This window comes from Oxyura jamaicensis, chromosome 1 (genome assembly GCF_011077185.1).
Source record: "Oxyura jamaicensis isolate SHBP4307 breed ruddy duck chromosome 1, BPBGC_Ojam_1.0, whole genome shotgun sequence".
Lineage (NCBI taxonomy): Eukaryota > Metazoa > Chordata > Aves > Anseriformes > Anatidae > Oxyura > Oxyura jamaicensis.
The window spans coordinates 93246381-93255042 of NC_048893.1; the positions used below are offsets into that span (position 1 = coordinate 93246381).

The following is an 8662-nucleotide window of genomic DNA, read 5'->3' on the forward strand; positions in this document are numbered from 1 at the left end:
TATGTAAATGTTATGTATGTATATACATGTAAACAAATGTAAATACTTATGAATGTCATTCACATATGAATCACATGTAAATATATATAGATTTTCAGTATTATTCTTGATTTTTCTTGGGCCAGAAAATTCTCTCCTAATTTTCATTTAACACTGATGAAGTCTTACATAATACTGTGAGGTCTTCAGTAATTAACATATCTATGACCTGTATGTTCCTTACCTGCAGAGGGCTGACTTGGGCCAATTTTTTTTATTTCATCCACAGTTTTTATGCCAAAGAAACTTGTGGGAACAAACCTCTTAAAAATAATAGCAGAGTTTTTGGGGGCCATGACGGCTGGAGAGACAAAAGAGAAACAGTGCTAGTAGATTTTATTTATTTATTAATTTATTTATTTTTAAATCAAATTGTTGACACAGTTGGAAAAGGACTTTGGAGCCATCATGTCTTTGAATCTCTGTCTTTGTGGATACTATCAAGCCACAGAGTAAATTATTAGTGCCAGCAAAGATATTTGTACTCAGAATACCTGACAATAATTTGATTTAGGTAATTTTATTTAACTTTGTTCATATTATTTTGATACTTCGGGGCTGGAGGGTGCTGTCTCTGCTTTCTCATTTCAATATTTCCTTTCTATGTTACCCAAGTATGTGAAATGACTCATTTCCACATTAAGCACAAAAAGTAACAGCACTGGTTTTGCGTATGTGTAGAAGTTAAATTATTCAGGCTTTGGTGGTAACAGTCATAAGACATCCACCTTAGTAATTGCTGAAGTGTCTTTCAAATGCAGTCTCCTAGAGGGTGCAGTACATCATTAGCAAACAGGACAAAAATGCAGAACACCTGAGTATCTGCCATGTGCAAACTCACATAGATCTTAGTTATTTGTCAAGCCAGGTTGCTGAAGTTATTGTAGCTAGTTTTAATTATGGCTGATGGTATCCTTTGAGGGATTTTTATTTCCTAGTGGTTTTGCTGGAGTTGTAATAGACCTCTGGCTACTTGGAGTTTTCAAAGTTTGAACAACTTTATTTTCCTGTTCAACCCTTGATAATGACATATGGCACTGTTCTGTTCTTTTCCAATGGCCGTGTCTGTAATATCTCACTCATAAACCAGAAGACCACCTTAAGCATGTGCATTTCTAATATTAGCAGTCTTTGCACTTCATGATTACAGGCAAGCTGTGGCAGGTTTTAAACATTTGAGCTGTAGTTTGAATTGCTATTTTTTGGGGGTGATACTTGTATCCGTCAGACGGGTGAACATCAAATGTATGAAATACCACTTTCAGTCCTGCTCAAGATCTTTTGTAGTGTAGAAGACACGGTCATTGTAACTAATCCCACACACATAAACATGAAGTGATGCTGGAGCTGCAGGGAATGTAAATTTTCTTTTATGCTGCTCCCAATTATGCCCCTGTAACCACTTCATTGCTGAAGCCTGCAATGAAGTTTTGAATTGACTGCAGCACCTAATGCCATCTGTTTTTAAGTCACCTTTCAAATCATGCTGGAGAATATTTTATTTGCAGCAAAAAGTCTCTTGAAAGAAACATTCTATAGAATACATTAGACTACTTACCTCTAAAAGCATTCCATTTAGCGTGAAATCCAAATCAGACTTAAAAAAAAAAAAAAAAAAAAAAAAGACAATGAGTGTGATTCAAGAGAAATTAAGTGGTGAATGCTTAGCAAGACACATGAAAATACCTGAACAAATCCTGCTAAAAGAATGTGTGTGCATTAGGAAATTGATGCATTAAAATTTTATTTCTAAAATTCAAAATGTGACACTTCAGGATGTTCCCAAAGGATGCATGTAATTCTGTGATCAGTTTTTAAAACTGATGATTTCTACCTACTCTAGCAAATAATTCAGCTTTTTTTTTTTTTTTTTTTTTTTTTTTTTTTTTTTTGGATTGCCAGTAATAGCTCTATCTCTAAGTTCTCCAAAATCCATCTCAAACAAGATCATTGTATCCTGTGAGCCATGAAAAGTTGATATGGGAAGAAAGAGAGATGGGAGAAGGTATTTTATTTTTTTGTATTGGTTTGGGATTTTTTAATAAAGAGATTCACTTATTTCCTGGTATATCAAAGATGAAAACAGTCTCAAAGAAGAGACAGCTGTATAACAGAACCTTTTTCTGCCTATAAGTTTTGCAATTATATATAAAATAAATATTTCGAATAGCCTTTCTGGAATGTAAATCAGTTTACATTTTAAGTACCTTTTAAATGCATAGTTGTAACATGTTAATCTTTTTGTATACTATTTTACATCTACTTGTTGGTATTCTGGAATGCTAGTTATGACATGCCAGAAATATTCCATGGGTTTGTTGGTTTTTGGTATTTTATTATTATTATTATTATTTTATTTTAGATGATCAAAGTTTACATATTCAATTAAAACATCTAATCTTTCAGGGTTGCAAGGGTTGCTCTTTTATTATTATTATTTTTTTTTTTCCACTTTAATAGGAAAACGACTGCTATCAGAATGCTTACTGCATAATGACCTCAATCATTAGACACAAGAAGATATAGGAAAGAGAAAGGGCAGTGAATGAATGGGCCAGGACCACTAGCACTGGGTATGTCATCATGCCCCTCTCCAAAGGCGCTCTGTGGAGGTGCTTCTCTGGAAGATGTGGTTCCTGCTGCCATCACCATGCATTCTTGTCCTTAAATAAAGTTGATTTCTAAATGAGAAAAACAGCCATGTGAACTGAGCACCTACATATCTATACAAAATAACAATCTTGGCCCTGCATTCATTTCCTGAGTACAAGGTTTACTGCTTCTATGATTATTTCTGCTGTATTTGTATGCTATGGTCATGCCTCACCCCTTGGTTTTGCTATCAAAAATTTAAGCAAGCAGTAAAAATCCAAAAGTCCTTACAGGGATTATATTGTTCACAACAATGGATGAGGAGTGCTACAGAACTTAGAGATGAAGCTGTAGAAGAACTGGTACATTTATCAGAACAGAGCGAAGGGATTTTGGATGTTTACCACATTGTCTTCCGTCAGGTGATGTGGTCATGCCATGCACTCTCACAGTCTCCATCAGGGTGTGACTGTGATCCATGATGGGGGGCCAACACAGCTGTCTGTTATTCAACTTCTGTGCTGCTGCAAACTGTATTTATACTGACGGAATTGCTTGCTGTGCAGGCATCGAATGGGGCTCTGAGGAAGGTGCTTAAAGCAGAGTCCACATATATAGTAACAGCAAAGCTGGTTTGCTGATTAATATATACAATCAGAAGTACTTGTTCTTGTCTGGGGGGATAAAGAGAGCCTGTAGGAGAGATTTTCAGTTGTCACACTGTTGCCACTCTTTTTGGTTGCTCCTGAAGGTCATCCCAGTAAGGACATCCTAGGGTGCATCCCTGTTGCGGGTCCTGGGATGTCAAAAATGCTAGATTGCATCCACTTTGAGTACCTTATCTCATGAGGCTTGGCAAGACCTCCTGAAAAAACTCCACTGGCATTCACCCAGACAATGTATCATTTCCATGACTAAGTGATGTGAATTAAAATCCTTGGTGAGCCATCTGTAAAGCCAATCTTCCATATAATTTCTGGAGATTGATAGTCTTAAGAACACCCCAGATGTGGTTCCAAAGTCTCCATCCTACCATAACAACTGGTGCATCTTTTGGGCAACCCAAAGGTTTAACAAAGTGTGGGTGGTTTGGAAGGACAGGATTTTGGTCCTGAGGCAATGTAACAGGCTAGCGCAGAGAGGCAACATCAGTAGGAGTGGTGACACTGCTCTGTTACCAGACCTACCTCAGAGTAATTCTGTATTTTTATTTCCAAACTTCTAACATGCAATGGAGAAAGAAAAGAAGTTCAGTTACATTCAAATGCCAGCACAGCAATATGTTGGTGACCAAGCATGGTGCATGACTAAATTTCATGCTTCCCTGAATCACAGATAATTTACAGAGCTATCAGGATACTGGTTTAATTCTCATTTTAAATTGGCAGTCATTTGACACAGGAATTTACCATTTAGCATGTCGTGGAAGAAAAATCCCTTCATTACAGGATTTCATAATTCTTTGTGTTTATCCAAAACAATCAAATGGTGCAAAAAGCTATTATTTTTAGATTGAGAGCTTTATAGCATTCATTATATCTGATTTTTTTTTTTTTTTCATTGCAGGACTCATACTTGAAGATGCATTATACATATATAGAAAATAGCATTATACTTGGTTAAAAATAGCATTATACTTGATTAAAATCTATTTGGGCCTTTGCTAATAATATAAAAACCTGAGTCCGTCCAAGAGTCCATATAGTCTCGTATTGTGCCCAGCAGCTGCTTCAGCAGAGCTGTTTCAGGATATGGCAGCCACACATAGTGATACCTTCCTCAGCCACTCACTCTCTCTGTCTGCAACAGTTTGGAAAATACTGCATAGAGAAAGTATGTGAGCTCACCCATGGGATGAAGAGATATTTAAGGAGTAGAATGGAGATTTAGGAGTTGATCTGTCTGAAGACAAATCCAGAATAAAATTATTAAAGTAATGTATTGAACAATGTATTGAAATTATTAAAGTAATGTATTGAACTTAGTCTCTTGCTGGAGAATTACTTGCGAATGAGCAATTTATAACTTGTTTCACTGGACTTTAGTATAACTTGTTTCACTGGACTTTAGTATAGTATTAAGCGTATGCTCAGGGGGTTTCTTCTTCTGAGGAATGGCAGTAACAAGGTTCACAGTTTGCCTTGCTGAATCAGGCCAGGCAAGGTGGAGCCTTTTACTACAAATTCTTTGAAGTACAGAGGAGAAAATAAAGACCTGCCATAATCTTGTGGTTGGAATTAGGATGCATTGCAGCCCTTTCTGATTCCCCAATGTGCACTCAGGTCCTCTGAGAGGAATAAAAGAGTCCAAGATGAGGGAGAGTCCTGGCTCTTCTGTACCTTTGACGTGAGGAAGGAGGCTCCTTACTTAAGCTGCTAAACATACAAGACGACTACAGCTGATTTTAAAGAGACGTGGTGCAGGGCCCTACAGGGCTGGCCAGCCTAACAAAGGTTAGTTTGTTTCTGTGCCACTAAAGGAGATACTGCAGTGTTGCTTCATTAAGCCAAGTGTTCCCCATTCCAGATGGACTTCTTCCCAGTGGTGCCTGTGCTGTAGCCTTGAAATCAGGGTCATGTTTAAGTAGAACAAACCAGTCCTACGATGATTTTTTTGAGTTCTCAAATGCTAAAAACAGATACAAAAACTATATATATATATATGTATATATATATATATTCTTATTCTTTACTCAATGCTAAACAGCAAGGAATCAGACCACTTTAGGTCATTGGGAAAACAATCAGCAAACATTAAACACTCTCAGAATTAGTCGCCCCATAGCCTTTTCCCTTTCAATATGGGTGCAATGCCTCATAGGTCTGTTTGTCCCAATACTTGGAGATAAAAGGTTATTTCAAAGGAAGGTCTCATTGCTGTAAGCTCTCAGTACTCACGAATTCAAGCATCACGTAAACTCCTCTCTGCTCTGAGCTTTAAAGATGACTTCACATGACGCGTAGGAGACATTTTATTTTTATCTTATTTTTGCATTGTGTCAATCCTGAATGCAAGTTCACACTCCCAAACATATCTGAGGAGAAGCCAGAGCAAAAGAAAAGATTATCTACATTATTCTACTGGTGATATGCACGACAGAAGCATCAAATGATGATTGAGTGGAATGTGCCATTAATAAAACATGTCCAGAAATATACATCAGACAGGTAGCCACTAAAAGAAGTAGCATAAAGGGTGATACCTCTATCACATTCATTCTGGATGCATATTATCATCAGTTTTATTCTGGTGATCATGCCTACAGTGGCATGCAATACCTTGAAAGTCATTGGGAGCACAAACTTCAATTAGAGAGATATTTTACAGCAGATTACATTTTTGTAGGCTGGAGTATTTTAAATTTTTATTCTACCATAAAACATTTTAAAATTAAGTAAACAGGGCTCAAGAGTCTCAAAGAGAGTTGTCTGCTGCGTGTATTTAATTACACAATGGTGTAGCACATATTGAAATACAGGAAACTAAAGGAGAGGAAGCCTGCCTGCAACAATTACACGTAATATATAAGGGGATTAATACTGTTCAATTATTATGTCATTGACTTCGTACAAATTCATGGAAAACTGCCACAGTAAGTAGTGATTACTGCTAGTACAGTGCAACATTAAACAGTGGTCAAGGAAAATAATTTTTTTGACATGGAAATAGTCTGCATAATGCAGGCCTTCACTGACAGCATTTCATTCAGCAGCCTGTTCTTCATTATATGAAATAGGATGATACAATGAAATATAACAGAATTGGCTAACAATTTGTTTGTAGGTGCACAAGGACCAATCAATAAACAAATAAAATAATTAAACAATAATAAAGAGAAATTAATAGCAGAGCAGGTCAAATAATACATCCTCTTCTTAATACCACTAGTGGTTTGTCAGGCTGATGTGGTGGTCGTTTGCATTCTCATCAGATTGTAGATTAATACATTTAAAGAAGATAGAGGAATACTGAATTAACGCCTAATTGGTGGACTGCAATGCACCTGCTAAGTTTGCACACATGAATGAAAGACTGTTGATCATATCATACTTCCCAGGCTGAGACCACAAGGAGACTATGCCAACAGACCCAGGATGAACTCATAGCAGGAAGGACAAAAATGTCATGCAGGGACTGACCATCACTGAAAAATTGTCAAATCTGCAGAAAAGTGGTCCTGCCTTCAGTTTGGCCCTGACGAAAAAGAGTTCTTGCTCCTGACATCATGTTTATTGCAAACTTGGGCTGATGAGGCCCAATGAGGCCCAACTGTGCAAGTGTAAGTCTGTGATGAAGTCAAGGACCCTGGAAGAAGGACAGTGAAAGTCCTCCTTACTACACCATGGCAATCTGTTGACGCTGCATGAAAGAGACACTTCCATTGCTCAATGGATGTTTTGAACTTACTTTTTATGCCTGCATCAACGTGAGGCCCACAGCAGAGCTCATCTTAGTGCATGTGTTTAAGCAGAAGCATGGAAAAGCTCAAGCACAGAGAACTTGCTAGCAATGCCTCTTTGGAAGGCACCGTGGCATTTCCTGGAAAGCCAGGGTGAGCCACGGGCTGGCTCTAAGGGTGCACCCCCCCTTGCTCAGGCTGAGGCAGAGGCCTTGTGCATCCTGAGAATATCACCTACCTTATCTGCAAGGCATGGCTTTTTCACATTCAACTCCCATGTCTGCCCAGCAGTTTTTGTTCTTAGAAGATGGATGCCAGGGCTTGCACATTTACAGTCAAAGTGAAGTTCATGCTCCCAGAGTACAGACACTCCCTTGATGCTGCCTTTTCCTGGAAATAATGGCTTCACTTAACACGGTATAATTACACATTATAAAATCACAGCTGAGCATCTAGCAGAGTAATGTGAGAACAATTTGCTAGTAACATGAGACTAATTCTTCCAGCTATCTCTTGTGTTAATGGCTGTAGGTCACAGTGGTATGGGTACTCAGCTACGGCCCCTTCAAAGGCCAGCATTATCCAACGAGAGCACTTGGGTTGATCAGGGCTTCCTGGAACAAGCTTTGCAAAGGGAGGCTCTTTTACAAGCAGTTCCCCTTGCTTGCTTTTGTAATATGGTGCCTGGAAGTGCTTTGAAGAGAGCGAAGAGGATGCAATTTCTCTCTCTCAAGGCTTTTTTTTTTTTTTTTTTTTTTGACATTTCAGTTGTTCATTTGTTCATTTCTCTGTTACAGAGAACACATTTCATGTGTTACTGGAGGGCCTATAAAGTGGGGCACAAACAGGCAGACAATATTTTATATACACGAAGCATGTGGGTGCAAGCTTTGTAAAGATCAACACTGGTCTGAAAATGATTACTGTACTTTGTGGTTACTGGGAACAGAAGGGAAGGGAAGGGAAGGGAAGGGAAGGGAAGGGAAGGGAAGGGAAGGAGCTGATTAAAGAATATCTGATATGCAGGTATCAAAATACAAATGCTGATTTCAACTAGAGAGCTCCAAGTTTTAATTACAAGTCTTCTCCAGGTCACTATTAAATCACAAAGTAGAAACCCCTTGATTGTAATAGGGGTGTGATTAGATTTTTAACTAATTTTTGCAGCATTGTGCACTCACTTGTAGGTCCTCGCAGCATTCTGCCGGTTAGGAGCCAGATTTTCCACAAACTGACATCATCATAATTTTTCAGTGCTCTTGCTGTTCAGTGCAGGCAGTCTGCTCTACAGCACCTACAACAATAACAGAATAAACATCCTGAAAGACCAAACTACCTCTGGTAAGCTTCTTCCTGTACTATATGGTCCTAAGACCACAAATCTTAATTTAGCCCTTCAGAGTGCCTTTTCCCTGAAATGCATATATGTACACAGTTATAGAAGAATGTCTTTCTCTAGGAAGGTACAGCTTTCCAGCCAAGCATGGCTGAAATCAGAGAGGAAGAAGAATCTAATGTGTATGGCCCAAATCTGTCTGCTTAAAAGTGATGGAGGTCAATAAGAGCAATCATTGAGGCAATATTTCTCTTTCCTCAGCCTTTTTGCACCAGGACGGCTCAATCAGGTGTGTT

At 38.3% G+C, this 8662-nt stretch overlaps 1 long non-coding RNA gene across 1 annotated transcript; it reads right to left on the reverse strand.

Moving 5' to 3' along the window:
- Nucleotides 1-326: 326 nt before the first annotated feature.
- On the reverse strand, nucleotides 327-5640 carry LOC118160472. Its single transcript, XR_004747526.1, has 3 exons — nucleotides 5529-5640; nucleotides 1598-1636; nucleotides 327-340 (listed from the first exon to the last, which is right to left on the reverse strand). It is a non-coding gene; the product is annotated as an uncharacterized LOC118160472 (long non-coding RNA).
- Between the last annotated feature and the right edge of the window lie 3022 nt (nucleotides 5641-8662).